The sequence below is a fragment of the Fukomys damarensis genome, unplaced genomic scaffold, assembly GCF_012274545.1.
Source record: "Fukomys damarensis isolate Sample0158 unplaced genomic scaffold, DMR_v1.0_HiC HiC_scaffold_38, whole genome shotgun sequence".
Taxonomy (NCBI): Eukaryota; Metazoa; Chordata; class Mammalia; order Rodentia; family Bathyergidae; genus Fukomys; species Fukomys damarensis.
In genome coordinates, this window is record NW_022900950.1 from 71,269,242 (window position 1) to 71,286,270 (window position 17,029).

Sequence of the window (17,029 nt, forward strand, 5' to 3'; positions counted from 1 at the left end):
TATATATATATGGAATCTAAAGGCTAACACACGAGCCACTCACCTCCTCACTTCATTAGGTTTTAAGGAGATGGCAGTAAGAGGAAAAGATTAAGTCACATTTCTGAGGCAGGAGTTCTTCAAATCCCTGTCTCGATGAGCACTGGAATCAGAATAAAGAGTGACATTAAAGGGATGTGGGAGAAGTGCTCTTGTGGGATGGGAGTCTCCCAGAGTTACCACAAGTACGATATAAGTTTTACATTCGTACCAAACATTTTGTAGATCATTTGTTTTACTTCTCAAAATCCATTCTGATTATCTATGCAGTCTAATCCTATAAAAGCATGTAGTAGGGTCTCCAAAAGGAAAATAGTATATCAGTAGTACTGTTCAAATCAATGTGGATGTGTGGACCCTGTCTCCCCAAGGTGAAATCACCTGCCTAAGCCCACATGGGACCAGCCCCAGTTGCTGGACAGTACCCACCTTTTCTGTGTGAGCCGAGCACAGGGGAATGCTTGCTCTTACCTACGAGGTATGACAGAAAAATACTACAAAAGTTTAAATTAAAAATAGTTACAGGCATATTGTCATCAGTCCTCAAAATAATCCCCCTTGCTTGTAACATACTTATTCTGTCATTCTTGTCACTTTCCCAAGCATTTCTGGAAGTTCATTCTCTTGACTTTTGTGTCTTTGATGTCCTGAAGCAGTTTACCTTTCGTGGTCATTTTGACTTTGGGGAAGAGCCAGAGGTCATGGGGTGCCGGGTCCAGTGATTAAGGTGGATGAGGACGTGGCGGAATGTTTTAACGAAGCTAGCTTTCCATTGGATGGGAGGGACTCAGCAGCAGCAGTCCCACAATTTTGCTCAGCACATGTAAAGACACTCACAAAAGAGGACTTCCAGAACTGCCCCGGAATGTGGCCAGAAGGATGCAATAAGTCCAAAGCACTGGCAAGTAGTTTTTCAGGGAGGTTAATGGCAATGTGTCTTTAATTTTTTTCAATTTAAACATTCAGCATATATTTTGATCACACCTTATACAGAACATTTCCACACCTGAAGGCATTTAAAATTTTTTCTACCCTAGTGCTTTGAATAGAGTAATATTTGTTGAAAGGGTGTTGTAGCTGGAGAGACCTGGCTGATAAAAGACGCATACTCCCTTGAGAGGAAAACAAGTTGTTCAGAAGGGGGTGCACAGCATGGATAGTAGTTATGAATCATTTGACAACAGCACCATTTATGATGTTCTTACCATGAGGACTGCTTTTCCTGACTAAATAGCGCTTTTGTCTAGTGCTTGTCAGAGTGCTATAAAATCGTTACTACTTTCATTTAAAGACGGGGAAAGCAGGCAAACTGGTGGTTATGAGGCATGCCTGGTGTCTCTCATATGAAAACCTAAACTCTTTCTCTTGAAACGCAGAGTTTCTTTCAGAGAGATTGGTTTAAGTGAGTGAAAGGAAGTAAATGAAAGAATAAAGCAAATGACTGGAAATGTTCATCTGCATACCAATATAGCTACTCCTCACCAGCCTCCTTGCTATCCCCAGTGTATTAGTGCAAAGGTGTCTCCACTTTGGGCTTAAAGGAGATAAAGAACAAGGTTAGTGCAGAAATGTGCCTCATTCACAAGTGAAGGAAAGAAAAAAAAAAGCTGTACATGATTGAAGCTTCTTCCATGGCAATGACAAAGAAGGCGGGATTAAAGGAGAGATTCCTGGCCTTTTAGCTGCTGCTGATTCTGTTGACAGCTACGAAGCCTTAACCCCATTTCTGTCAACTGTGAGACAAGTGGAAATAATATCTATCTCATTCATAATTAATAGAGGGTGACATTACAAAAGTGACAGCAATAAGATGTCAAGAAACATCTCTTGATTATACAAAATAAATTCAGATATGTAAACATATGCACTTAAATTGAAAAAGAAAGAAAATGGAGTGAGAGGTGGGTCAAACCTGCTGAGAACATAAAAGCATGAAATATATTTGTGAAATCCTTTACCAGTGGTGAACCCATGGCATAGATGCTGTAGAAAGTGGTTTGTATCATTGAAAGCTCTAAAAGGTTCGCCATCACTGTTACCATACATTCTGAGGGGAGGATGTCTTTTAGGAAAAAATCTTTATGCAAATCCTAATTCTTCACTGGCTTCCCTGGTTTTGACCCATTTCACAAAATAGTTTCTTCTGAATACAGTTTATGGAAGTTATACATTTTTCAGATTGAATAGATTATAGAATGGTTCCACTAGCATTTGACCACATAAACCTTAAATTCCCCTGAAGTTTGCTTTCAGTACCTCCCAATCCTTTTAATTCTGTCTTGGGAGGCTCATCTCCCCACCCCCACTCAGAAGGTGACTTGTCATTGTCCGGCAGAAGACAGAGGGGACCAGAATGTAGCTAATCCTGCGATCAAACTATAATGTCATATTGGTACAAAAATTTGCAATATTACTGCAATTGGCAGAGAATTCTCACATATCGGTGGGATCAAGCAAATGTATACAAGGGTGGTAAAAATATTTAGTGAATATTTAAATAAAAGTCCTCTTCTACTAAACTACTATATGACGGTAAAATGCCCCTTGAGATACTCCTCCTGGCTCTGAACGCACTCACCCCGCCATTCTTACCATTTTTCTGAAGCGGTTCTGCAAGTCTTCTTTTCTGAGTTTTTTACAAGGCACGATGAAAGGCTGGTGACTGCCACTGCCAAGTGCCAGGCAGCAGAAAGGCAGACAGGGAAAAACATTATGGCGCGTCCGCATTTACTTTATTTGCCAGATCTCACACAGTGCGGCTTCTGGCTCTTCCCCAAAGTCAAATGGCCATGAAAGGTAAATGTTTTGAAGAGATTCAGAACAAGGCAGCCATGAAAGTGCAACCAGAGACAGAAAATGACTTCCAGAACTGCTTCAGGACGTGTGAGAACAATGGGATAAGGGTGCGGGAAGCAAGGGATGGAGTAGGGATTGATGGCTCTGGGTCTTACTGCAATCATTGTTTAAAAATTTAAATATTCGCCAGAGTGTTGGATCGTACCTCACGCCACCAGGCCAGTTTGACTTTTGTTGCTTCTTGTTTCTGAATCTCAAGAACTGGACACATCGATCTAGATGGATGTATAGGCTACCTTTTATATGCTAATAATTTATGCTAACTTTAAAACAGACCTGCGGAAAATAGGTAAAGATTTTAGAAGTGATTTTCCAAGAAACAATTCAGTTATAGGAAGGGAGAATGACTTTTTTATTGCAGTTGTTTTTTATGGAAATATGTGGTAGGTTTGGTATTCTGCTTGATATGTACAATATAAGACTTAATGGTACTTTGAACTACTATAGCTTTGGAAGATCAATATAATACTACATAACCATACATCACATGAATGATTTCTAGTTATTCTTTTAGTCTATGACTTCCCTGAAATCAAAAGATATGTATGAATGTTTAAAGATACATGAGAATATTATACTTTTAATTCTTAACGTACTCAAAAGGAAAGTACACTGTAAAGGAAAAGTACACAGTATTCCTGTCATTTAGGTTCCCATATGATACACTGAACTACTTATTTAGTCTACGATGACACTACATGCTTAGGGAGTTACTCATTGGATGTTGCGTTCATGTGCCCAAATATCTTACGGGAGGAAACTCTTACAGAGTTCCCTTGGTAGCCATTCTCACTGATTTAATCATAGTGATGCATTTTGGTGCCGTGTGGCTACAATAAACAATTCCATGGAAATCCAAATGTAATCCAGCAAGAAAGTCCACTAAGCAGAGACACATTATGAGAATGTCAGACTTTAGAGAGGTCAGCTGGCCATAGGGGGCTTAAACAAATATCATGTGAAACCACAGAGAAAGCACGTGTATAGAAAGCCCAAGAATTGAAAGACCAAAGGAACAGGGTTACCTTAAAAGCTCTTTTTGAACTTTGTTTTGTTGATTTCCCCTCAGATAATAATAGTGATGAGAATTACCATCTATTGGCTACTTCCGTGCATAATTGCCTTATATAATTACCTTACTAAATTTCTGGAGCAACTATGAAACAAAGATATTATAATGACCATTTTACAAAATATAGGGAAATTATGCTCAAAGGTGAAGACATTGAAAAACCAGGCTTTCTGTACTAAAAGTCCTCTTGTGTCCAGGCAGCTATTTCTCTGAAAATCAAGATTTCCCAACATGTGACTGGTTTTCATTCTGAAAACTCTATTCTGCTAAGGACTTTGGGACATTTCTTCGGGATCAGGCTCTTGTTTGCTTCAAAAATCACATTTCTCATGGTCAGACAGAGTAAAAGCACAACTAAGCACTATGGTTTTAAAAGCACCAAAGGAATAGCTGATAAAGACTATTATCTAGAATATATAAAAAAGTAAAAAAAAATCAGAATCAGACCTTCCAAATATAAAGACCTGATTCAAAAATGGGCATCTGAAATGAACAGGCATTTCTCAGACAAAGAAGTAAAGCATCAAATAAACATATGAACAAATGTTCAACATCACAGGTCATTTGAGAGATGCAAATGAAAATACTGAGATTCCACCTCACCCAAGACAGAATAGCTGCTTTCAAGAAATCATCCAATAACAAATGCTGATAGGGCTGTGGGGAGATAGGAACCCTTCATCGTTGGTGGGAGTGCAGACTGGTACAACCACTATGGAAATCAATATGGAGATTCCTCAAAGAACTAGGATTAGAGGTCCCATTTGACCCAGCTATTCCTCTGCTGGGTATCTTCCCAAAAGAATTAAAAGAATCATATCACAGTGATATATGCGCACCCATGTTTATAGTGTCATTTTGTAATAGCTCAAACTTGGAAACAGCCCAATTGCCCATCAACTGAAGACTAGGTAAAGGAGATGTTTTTGTTTTTAATATATAAAGTGGAGTACTACTCAGCCATAAATAACAAGAAACTAGAGACATTTATAGCTAAGTGGATGCACATTTAGGCCATATTCTTAAGTGAAATTAATAAGATACACATGTATAAATACCAAATAGTTTCTCTGGTGTGAAAAACCAAAAGTGTAAACAAGCATCAAAATATATAATTGATATTATATAATAAGAAGAAAAGGATGAAAGGAGTATGGAAAATGGGGTAGGGGAAAGGTAAGAAAGGAAAAGAAACAATATAAGAAAAGGAAAAAATGGAAACAAAGTCCTTGTAATAGGGAAGGATGGAGGGGGTGAAGGGGAGAAAGGGGTATGGGGAAAAAATACGAACCAAAATACCATCATGTAAAGGTACAATATCCCAATGATGAATGTAACTGTGATGTGTACCTAAAATGTATCAATAAATTTAATGATTAAAAAAAAAAGCACCAAAAGACATATTCTCATAAAGTTGTTCACCAAAGCTGAAACCCCGTTGTTTCACTTCCTACTATGGAAGCAAATTTTATTTGCATGGTTTCAAGGGAAGGCGTCATGATGGAGGAGTAGGCTGGGGGTTAGAGTTTGGTAAACGAGGAGTTGGAGATGAAGGGTGGAGCACAGGGATTTAAGCCTTCTATTATTTCTTGAGAATAATTTGAGGGTAGAAACCATGTTTTATCCTATCTTTCCAGCATCTATCCTAGTGCCAGACGCATTGCTTTTGGCCTATTATTATTTGCTGAATTGAATAAGAGAGCTATTCCGGCTTTTCATGAGAACAGTTTGGAAGAAGAAAGAAAAAGAAACTCTTCAAACCCTGGTTAATTGGTGAGGGAAAGGACTCCCAAGATCGTCAGGATGAAGAAGATGGCAGAATAAACAAAGGGTGGAAGTGTAGAAAATGGAAAAATATTATAATATAGGAAAAGGAGAATGTATTCTAATAGCCATGAGTCCTAGCATGATTCATGCTAGATCTCAGCATCTCATTTTTAAAGTGGGGGTTAGTAATTCCATCCATTAATCTGTCCACCCATTTGGTTATGCTTCTGACTATTTAAAGGGTAGTTGCAGAGATGAAGGAGATGATGCATGTAAAGAACTTTACTATGCTACCTGAAACATAGACGCATTAACAAATAATGATACTTTAAAAATTTTAGTCCTACTCATAGCTCTGTGATGACATCCATTTAGCAAATTAACATTTAGGCCCAATGACAAGCCTTCCCAAGATCACATAACTAACAAGGGATGGTAGTTTTGTCCTGGACTTTTTATGGCCAAACTCTATTGACTATTTGAAGACTGTTAACTTGAGTGACCTCATAATAAGCCGAAGCTCTGGCTGGCTTAGTATTCCGTTAAGCTTATCACAGTCACTTATTCCCATAGGTTTATTTAAGCAGGTAGAAGTTATTGAGAATAAATTTCAAGTTTAGGAATAAACCCAGACTTCAGTTTTCAGATTCTGCGTGTTACAGTGGCATTGCTTCCCTTGAATTTTCTCAGCACATGCCAGGTAAGAGGCGTAGGCATTGGCAAGAAACTGCCTCGTTATCAGGCCCACTGTGTATGAATTATTCTTCCTGCTCACCAAGCATGGGTTGCTCCTTTACTTTATTGGAGGCAGCTTAGTTTAATTTTTCATCACGACAGGTTTTCGTCTCTGATTCTTTATTTAGAGCATGCTTCTCAAAACTTCTTCATTCTGTAATCCCTTTAAGGGTTTCCACTTTGCTATCAAAAAAGGGTGTAGAAGAATAATTCAGCCATTGAGAGAAAGAGCAGGTGATGTTTCTCTGCTTTTCTTTCTTTTTTTTAAAATTTAATTTATTGGTACATTCTAGGTAGACAATACAGCTACACTTATTACTGGGATCTTGTACCTTTACATGCCAGGTCTTGGTTCTCATTTTTTGCCCTTGTCCCCACCCTCCCCTCCCCTCCCCCCTTCCAACACTTTAATTCCATTTTTACATTTTCTCATATTTTTTTCCTTTTCCCTTATTCCCCCTTCCCTATCCTTCTCACTGTCCCTACACCTTTGGTCCTTTTCTTCCTATTTGCTAATTGTCCCATTGGGATCTTGAGTACTGTTTTAGTTTTTCACACCAGAGAAACTATTCGGTATATTCTTGACCGTGAGGAAAGTGAGCTCTCCAGGAAGGTGGAAACGGAAGGAATGCAGAGAGCAGCAACTAGGGCGCTCTAGTTAGAGAACGAGTTGCAGGAAGCAGGCCCAGGCTGAGGGACGTTAGGAGAGTCCTAGCTCTAGCTCTGAGACCCGGAGCTCTTTGAAATCTCCCCGGGGAGGCACATCTTCTTTAAGGATTATTATTATTCTTTTTTATTTTATTGAGTTTATTGGTACATTTAGGGATACAGTACAGTTACATTCATTGTTGGGATCATGTACCTTTACATGGCAAGTCTTGATTCTCATTTTTTTCCCCTTACCTCTGCCCTCTCTTCACCCCCTCCTCCCCTCCCCATCTACAAACACTTTATTTTCATCTTTTCATTCTCTCACATTTTTTTCTTTTCCCTTTTTGTTCTTCCCCTACGTATCACATCTTCCCTACACCTTTAGCTCCTTTCCTCCCATTTCTAAATGTCAGTAATCTTATTAGAATCTTATGCATTGTTGCAAGGATTATTGATTTGAAACAAGTAGCTTTTCCTCCTTTGTCCCCATTTCCTGCCTTCTACCTCCCTTCCCCATTTCCCCCTCCCCTTGTCCTTCTACCTCTACCTGCACTCTTCATTCACTGTCTGCTTCTGGAGGCATCCAGTGATTCGGTCAGTCTTTGCTTTCTCACAGCCCTACCCGCTCCTGGGGCTAAGCTCGCCCTCCGACCCAGGAAGCCTGCTGCCCAATCCAGCCTTCTCTGTCACACTGAATACAAATGAGCAAGACTCTGATGGTTGCCTTTTCCGGGTGTGCAAGATTTAGCTCCCAGCAAATTGAGCTGGCTTTCTCTTTAACTTGTTCTCTTTATTCCTACCTGGTTTTCCCGAACTGACCAAATTGCAGCTGTTTTTCTCTTTAACTTCCCCCTCAATTTCAGTGAAAATAAACTACTTCCTGACTCAGGGCTTGGCCGCGGAGTGATGTTATCCGGAGTGAGTAGCTTAGCTATGGAGTTGGAGGAAGCGAGCTCTCAGCATTGTTTGCCTACTGGGTAACGTTTGCTTTTTCACTTTGGGATAAAGGACTTCTGGACTTTTAAGGGCATCAGGCTTCAGCTGTGCCCACACAGAAAGATTGTGTGTGGTCACTGGAGGTTCACATCCACCAAGACTGCTTGTGTTCACGGCTGGCCCCCTGCCACGGGCTCATTCCAGGGGCCTCCCTGGGGTCTGGTTCTCATCTGGTCTTTCCTAAAGCCATCAGCTTTGTGATATATCACAGTTTCCTGTCATCACTTTGCTCTATGGTTTCCTCTTCTTGCGGCAGCTAGACCCACTTTCTATGACTACATCATGACGAATCAGTGTGACATCAACTTCACTGTCCTTCTGTGCCTTTATGCAGTTTGAAGTCGTGCTTTCTGCTTATTTCAAAGCTCTCTGAGGACCTGCCTTGCTCTCTGTTGCCATCTGCTTACACTGATGTTAACGTATTGTCATTCTCTACCGCTTTTTCCCTCCTTTGACAGTGAAAGGCAATCCTGTCTCTCTCCTAATCAATCTATGGAGTCCATCCTCCCAGTATTTACTAGGAATAAGACCAAAGTTACTTTTGCTCCTGAATTTCTTTTTCTTTCTCTCTCTCTCTCTTTTTTTTTTTTTTTTTTTTTTTTTTTGTTGTTCATTGGGCCACCAAGGGCTGGCCTTGGTCATCCGGTGCCCATCCTGGGCCCTGGCATTGTGTTAGTCCTCAGTCCCAGGCTTTATCCTATCCTGTCCTTCACTGGGTCATCCTGACTCTCTCTGGGTTTGTCTTTTCCCTGGCTGCCTGCTTTTTTTTTTTTTTTTTTTTTTTTTTGTACTGGGGATGAACTTGGGTCCTTTCACTTGTGAGACAGGTGGCAGAACCACTGAGCTAAATCCCTGGGCCTTGCTCCTTGAATTTTAACTTTGGTCTTTCTGGGATAAAAGAAATTGTATTCTGTGAGAAAGTTCTTATTCTTTACCCTACAGGCAGTCTTTTTTTTCACTTCCTCCTCCTTTCTGTTTTTCTCTGTCTGCTTTCTTTCAAAATAAATCTTCCTAGCAATTACTGTCTTTTTATATGCATATTAATATACTACTTAAATTGAGTTCATCTTATTCATATGTACTTTTTAAAATCTAATTTTAACAACACATGCTAAGAAATTCAAACTCCAATGCCTAAATAAAAAATTTTAAATCTGTCTTTAATATAATACAACAATTTATCATCTTATAAAGCATTTCTGCTCATTTTCTAGTCACTGAGGTATTTTACAAAATTGTCAATATGGCAAGATTCTAACTGACCTTTTTGGCATTAACCATTACCTGGGAAGATGGATAATATTCTCTAAAATAATCAACCTCATACACTTGGAAGTACAGTAGATATTCCTTAATAGATTTTCTTAGGGATAGCATATACAACTCATTAGTTTCCCTTTTCTTTCCTGAGATAATACAGATTCTTCTTGTTGCCTTTACAAGATTATACAGAGTATGATGCTTATGTTGTTACCACAGAGTTTTCTGCCAGTGGCAGTTTATGGGAACTTGCTGATTTTCCCATAATATCTCAAGTAGCAGTTGAAACAATGATGGTTGAATAAATATAAAAAACACTTTTAGATTAAACGTATTTGTGCTTCCCCACAATAGCTGGATTTAATTTACAGAAGACAACAACAAAAATGCAGCCCCAAATTTCTATAGGATTTATCAACCTACCTAATAGTTTGTTTTTGTTCTCTTGTGTTCTGAATCCACTTTATCATGGACTGGATTGCTATATCACTTCTCAAAGGCAGTGAGTATTTGTAGGGAAGACGTTTGTGGGAGTGGGAAAAGCTGGGGTTTCAAGACAATGGGTCAAGGTAACAAAACTATTTCTGGGTCATGAGAAGTAATGCCACTCTTGGGGCATCAGTTTTACACTTATGAAGAGAAAATAACGATTCCTAACTTTTTGGTCAGAGTTATATAATCGAAGACAACATGTGAAAAAAAGCATCTAGAAATACAAAGTTCACATCAAATCTTACGGTGGTTTATTGAGTTGTATTATTCATTTTACTCACAAACTGTTGTCTACATGAGCTTCACAAGTTTACATGCAAGCAGAAGCCCTTGATGTGATTTCTGAAATACCAGAAAAGTCTAGAAAATGCTTAGAAATCCCTTCCTTATATATCAATGTTTCTATTTCCATTTCCCTTGTGTTCTTTACTTTAAAGTTTAGGTCATTGTGAAAAATGTAAACACTATTAGGATTAATCCTTTTAGTCTTTTTTTAACAGTCACTGTTTGAGGTGAATGGATTTACTAGCCCTCTTCCTTCCAGTGGGATTTGATTGGGAAAAATGATTAAAAGACAGGCTTAACTTGCTGGGATTGTAGGACTGAGGGGTTAGGAAAGAATGCGTGGAGATAGGATTATAGAGCAGTGCTTTGGGGGAGAGAACCCCCACTCAGGTGAAATTCCTCCTATTTTCAACAGTGGCAACCTTCCCTGCCCACTCCAATCATCTTAGAAGCTGAAAGCTTCTAATGCCGGAAAGCACCAACATCACGGCGCTTGCTTCAGAGCCTCCAAGATTAGGATGTGATTATTTGGGGAGGGCATCTTTAATTCCACTGTTTATTTAAATCGAGAACCATGGCGTTAGAAGAATCAGGGACCCAGGAAACATTTTTTCAAGTCCTCCCTAACCTATCCACAGACTTTGAAGTAAACTATCTTTAATTCAGTTTCTTAAAGCAGGACTTTTGTCCTGCATTTAATGACTTCTAGGACCAACTTCCAAAAATGCAGTGCCATAGTGTTTACTAATAGAATTGCAACATTTTGTTGAAAGGCATTGTTTTCACAACTAGAAGATGCTGGTGTCAACAGAGCAATCAATGTGCTGTAGAGATCTTGCACTCATTTTTCCTACAGTTCTTGCATTTCATAAGGAAGCTTCGTTTTCATTTCTCAAAGGAAGAAGTGCAGTAGGATCTGCAAGAAACTCCTCTTTATATTTGATTAGTGTAACCAACTTGGTTACTACTGTATGATATGTGATGCATAATGCTCACTGGTATCATTGGCCTTATCTTTTCCATTTGAAGCTGCCAGCCAAAAAGAGGTTAGATGCCCTGGATGACTTGCCTAAGTCATATGCAAGTTTACAATGCAGAGACAGAATCTCAAGACAGTGATACCAAAATCTGCAAGCTTGGCACAAATCCATTCTTTTGAATTTCACTCTTCTCTCTATGTGTTTAGGTCTGTCTTTTTGTTGTGACTGTTATTGTTTTAGCTAGTTTGTCATAGTCAGGGTCTCAAGGATTATATTGCACATATAATCCCAACATTGCAGAGTTAGACTTTTTCTCAATTTTCTTTATTCTAAATACCACAAATCAGAATGTGCTAATGAAAGAGTGACCTTAGTTGGTGGTTCAGCCTGGGTCTTTGTTGATGCTTTTGTCCTGGAGTAATTATTTGCAGAGTCCCCTTCACTCTCCAAAGCCTCCCCACTTGTATAATACTGTGAGTAGTTGTCTACATAATGAGGATTTTGGTATAGGGAATCAGTATGTATTAGATTTTTCTCTTTATTTTGCAAAAATGATTGATTTATTTGTCTGGGTTTTCTGCCCATCAAGTTTTGAGGGTTCTTTTATCTCATACTATCTTTCACTTAGAGCTTCACTGAGATTTGAATATACATGGCATCTGGAATAATAGCTGTGACAATAATGTTTTTAATTTACTAACTACTGATACCATTTATTAAGCATTGATTTTTTTCCAAGAGTGAAGTTACATAGTTGACACAATTATCTCACCTAATAAAAACTACTTGTGTTGGCCTCATTTCGTAAATGACAAAATTGAAAGTATAGAGAGACTCACTAGCTTGCCCTGGGCTCAAGATCCTGGACAGAGCCAGAACTGTGCCCGATGTCAAAGTATCAACCCAAACCATTACCTGAAATCCAGGCCCCCTTCTCTACATTTGGTACAAAGAAAAGCTCTTTGCACAGCCATGGGTTAGAAGTTCTTATCGCAGATTATTTGCCAGACAAAGCCAAGCGTCAAGGAGTGTAAGAAAAGTATTACATTTGCCATGCTTTGGGAGCCTTCAATCATCCACATACAGCTATGTCTATGGATCTGAGAATATTTGTGGAGAAAATAAAATGTTCAGCTTGACATCTCAACTTTTGTTCTAGTATAGACTGTCCAGAAAAAGTGCTGAAAAATGGTGGAAGTCTGAACATAGAAAAAGCATCTGAATTTCTGTCTCTGAATTACCCAACATGAAAAAGAAAATCAAAATACTATGACCAAGCTGTTTTAAGTCCAAGTGGAGTGTTCAGGCAATAGATTCTTATTTGGTATTAAGAATTCAGTCATTACTGAGTGTGAATTCTGCCCTCAGGAAGGCCAGAGTGGTAATAAACACGAAATGCAAAAGTCAATGTGTTGTTGAGCATTTTGCAATGTTTGGGGCAGTATTTTGGAAATAAGGAGTGGAAAAAACTTTCCAAATGTAAGTGGTGGGGCGATAATTAAAAAGATAGAGGATGTTTGCTTTGTGGACTGAAGAAATGTGTGTATTTGGGAGGAATTTGAGTTTCAGTGGCCAAAGAAAGGGAGTCAGAGCCCGGTCAGGGCTGGGCAAATGCAGCCTGCAAATAAACAGACCCAGCAGTAGAATTATTTGAGGCCAGTGTAGAGGACTAAGTAATAAAGTGAGGAATGTTTGTGACAAGGTCCCCATAGTTAGCATGAAATGTTTTAGGAAAGCTATTGAAAGTTCCGCAGGGGATGGAAAACAAAACAAACATACAATTTGAACAGGACTAGATTAAGATATTTTGCAGAGAGTTTTGCTGAGGAAGAATGTAGAAGATGAATATGGAAGTTCCTGAGATTAAGGAATCAAGCTGAGGTATAGGCTTTCTATAAGCTAGCACAGATCTAACTCCTCTTTTTCACAGAGGTGAAATAGAAAGCAGATTTTCTTTCACTCAGCCAAACCAAACATTAATAAAATTGGCCAGCACAAATGCAGAAATAAATCATTCCAAACATGATTAATGTGCACATGTAACAAGAGTTTCTGAAAACAGGTACAGAGTATATTTTTTCCACGATCACATAGACTCTATAACATTTCCATAATTTGAGGATCTTAGAAAAAGTAAAAAACAAACCCCAGCTCTAAATGTTGACTTCTAAGAGAAGCAGTCACCATAGATATATTTGTCAAGAAACAAATAAAAAAAAGTCAGAAATGAAAAGAGCAATTTTTCAGTTTTCTTGGTTTTTTTTTTAATTGTGAAAATTTAAGGCCCTTTATTATAATAATGTAGGGTAGTTTTATTTTCATAAAAAACCATATCAGAGTTGCAATGTTTCTAACGAGACCATGGATATGAAAAGTAACTCTCCTTGGAAAGCTGCTGCAATATTTGAAAATTTGTCCACCAAAGGAAGGCCGTGAAAGAGTAAATCACATTGTGAAGAAGTTAAATTTGCATTTTTTTTCTCTTCTTTGAGCTCTTTCTTCTCTCATTTCCATCCCCAGCTTTGTCCCTTTCCTTCAGCAGGAATGGCCCTCAGGATCATGACATCAGTGTCCTATGCCCTTCTCAGTCTACACCTTGGCTGTCTTTCCATCTTCAACATAACCTCCTGCTTCATGCCTCTGCCCCCAAGGACTTAGCTTCTTTCCTGGACAAATGCTACCAAGTAGGTAGGTTCCCTGTGTGCAGACAACATTGGTGTTCTGTCCAGTTTCCCTCCAGTCTCTCTTCCCACCTAGGGGTCTCTCCTCTCTGGGTGTGCCAATCCCTTTGGATCCTCTGCTAAGAAAATCTGGGAATTTACATTTTTATGGAGCAGTTTTGGAGCGTTGGGTTGTGAAAGCCCAGCTCTCTCACTTGGGCTACAACAACTGTGAGGCAAAGCTGACTTTTCAGAGTTCACCTATAGAATCAGCCTGGGGCTTGATTTGGCTTTGTCGCCTTCCTCTCTGGCTCACCTCTCTCTTTTCTGTTATCTTCCTCAGGGGTAGACATCACCACCACATAAATCCTCTGTGAGGGTCCACTTCTAGAATAATAATCTGAGGCAGTGCATTACCTTTTCTAGAATTACTGTTGTGTTTCTTATGACTACTTAAGACATTCTACTTTAACTCAAAGGACTTTCTCACTGTACTAGCCACTTTCCTGTAGCTGGGACCGAATACCTAACACATACAATTTAAAGGAGGAAAGATCTATTTTGGGTCAGGGTTTCAGAGAGTTCAGTCCATGGTTGGCAGGGTTCAAAGCAGAAACAGCATTATAGAAGGGCATGATGGGGATCAGCTGCTTAACTCATGACAGCCAAGAAGCAGAGAGAAAGGAGGGGCTAGGGACAAGGATACAGCCTTTCAGTTCACCCTCCAGTGCCCAACTCTTCTGACCAGGCCCTGCCTCTCAACGGCACATTCAGCTCTGAATTCATGGATGGATTCACTGATGAGTACAATGACCCCATGATCCAGTCACCTCTTAAAAACCTCACTTCTGAACACATGAGGCTTTGAGGGATATTTTAGATCTAAGCCATAACACCCTGTAATAATGAAACAGAATGCCTATGTCAAGCAAGGATTTTATAAGCAAGTACCTTTCAATGGTACACTTAAACTCTATGGATGACTCCCCAGTTGCCTATGCATAAGGAAATGTTTAGTTATAAGTGTAGGCCAAATTGTATTTTTCATTCCAAGTTCCTGTTTTTCTCATCTACAAAGCAGAGAAAATCTCTTAATAACTTCCCTGTGAAGTTGATGCGAAGTTCATCTGTGATAATGAAATTTCTAAGCGCTTAGCCAGTGCTTAATACAGAGTAATCTTTCATTAGCGTTTGCTGGTTTCTTATATACTGGCTAAAATTAACATCTTTAGATTAAGACCAGCCGAAATGGATTCAAGTTAGAATGTACGGCTGTATTAAAATGTGACTTTGTGTAAGTACTTCAGTTACCATACCATGTCTACTGAATGTAATCCCTCAAACCAGGGAAATTCAGTTTTAAATAGATCCATGAATGCACTTATAAGAAGCAGATTTGTAACAAAGTGTAAATTAATGATTTTTAAAAACTGAGGCCTTGAAATTAATGATTCACAAAATATAGTACTTCTTAGTGGCAAATCTTAATGTAAATTGTGTGGCCTTGGTTGACAGAACTGAGAATTACTCATTAGATACTAGATGAATTGAGCCCAATTTTTATTGGGTTTGTGTTTAGGGTAACTTGTTAGCTTTATTAATAAGGACAGTAATGAGACTGTTTGATCTCAGTATGAGCCAGTGAGCTTCACTCTGTTCCGTGATCACAGATTGGAGTCTAATCTTGGAGTCATTACGTGGATTAATAATGTTCAGAATAAGAACTCTAATGAAACTGGTCAGTGTGAACACACCACTCAGAATCCTGAAAGACCGTGTGTGTGTGTGTGTGTGTAATAAAGTAGCACAGAAAATTAGGGCCAAAGGATCCAGGAGGATTTAGGAAAGGATCAAACTATTAGTGTGGTTATGGAATATTCTCTCAACTCGTGACAATGACCAAAGGAATATGCTCAAATGCTTATATAGTTGGTATGTGAGAAGATTTCTTTTTTGAGGAGAAGGAGAGCATGATTTTGGTTTCATCTCTCCAGGCCTTAGTTCTTATAGGTTTATAAAGTAAGAGCAGTGGGATCTTTTTCTCCTGTATTAAGTCACATCTTTTGTTTATAGAGAAATGGGGGAAATATTTTTGGGTTCTTTATAAAAAGGTACCACATTGAACTAAATGGGTCTAATTATTTGTGTGCTTTTCTTCATAAAACCCTTAATACTGTATGGATTAATTGGACGGATAAGGAAAGTATATTTCACCTTGGGATAACAAACCAGAGACAATCGAGGTTGATTCAAACAGATGTGTCCAACCTATAGTCTATGAACCACATGCACCCGCACAGCTAGTAATGAGGCCCTGTAAGACTGTAAACTTTTAACGTTGTATGTGATTTTTAATGACATTTTCGTGACTGTATTGTGCAGAGCTCATGCATAGACGGTATGCATGACACAGGAGTGTCCAGCAGTGGACTGTGTAGCACAGTGTGAACTGCACCCCCGGAGCCTGCCGCACTCTCTGTGCAATCAAAACCCTCATAGCCAGGCTTGGTGGTGCACACCTGTAATCAGGGAGGCTGGGGCAGGAGGAAAGCAAGTTCGGGCTCAGTCTGGGAAGCGTAGCAACTTAGCAAGACCCTGTCTCACAATAAAAATGAAAAGACCTGTGTGAAGGTCCTGGATTTAATCCCTCAAAAACTAACCAAACAAAAACCCTGCATGCATCAGGCAGACGTGGATGTGTTTGCAAGACTGGACAAGGAATAACTGATGCCTGTGCTTTGTGCCTGTGAGGACGGGTGTAACCATCAAGCAGACACATAAGTTTTCTTACTTAATTAACAAACTTGTGTTTCTGTGCTTTGTCAAATGACTTAAGAAGTTGAAATATAGTAATAATATACTATTTTGTTCTTTATATGTATTAACTATATTAGTATATATTTTATACGTGGCCCAAGACAATTCCGTGCTCCATGCTGCCCAGGCAAGTGAAAAGTTTGGACTCCCATGATTTTAGAGTTGCTAAAAACAGCTAAGGAGAGAGCTTAGGAATTTCTTGGTGTCTAATTGGGAAGAGTCTACCAGATTCGGCAGGACCATTTTGGCACCATATTTCTCAATTTCATGATTCTCTGACTTAATATAAACTGGAGTGCTACATATCAAGTTCTGCTAAGTGGGTGCCTCTTCTGCACAGTACTCCTTCTTTCCTACTTGCCTCCTTCTGATTAATTACTCCTTCATCTTGGTTGTTGGACTCCTTTCTGTACAGTATT

The 17,029-nt window shown here is 39.1% G+C and overlaps 1 long non-coding RNA gene across 1 annotated transcript in view; it reads right to left on the reverse strand.

Moving 5' to 3' along the window:
* The window catches only part of LOC104868125, a 9,907-nt gene extending 1,635 nt beyond the window's left edge, over positions 1-8,272 (reverse strand). The window contains exons 1-2 of the long non-coding RNA XR_781956.1: positions 7,921-8,272; positions 44-142 (exon numbers count right to left, since the gene is read on the reverse strand). This is a non-coding gene — a long non-coding RNA (uncharacterized LOC104868125). The remainder of the gene's footprint in view (positions 1-43; positions 143-7,920) is intronic.
* Between the last annotated feature and the right edge of the window lie 8,757 nt (positions 8,273-17,029).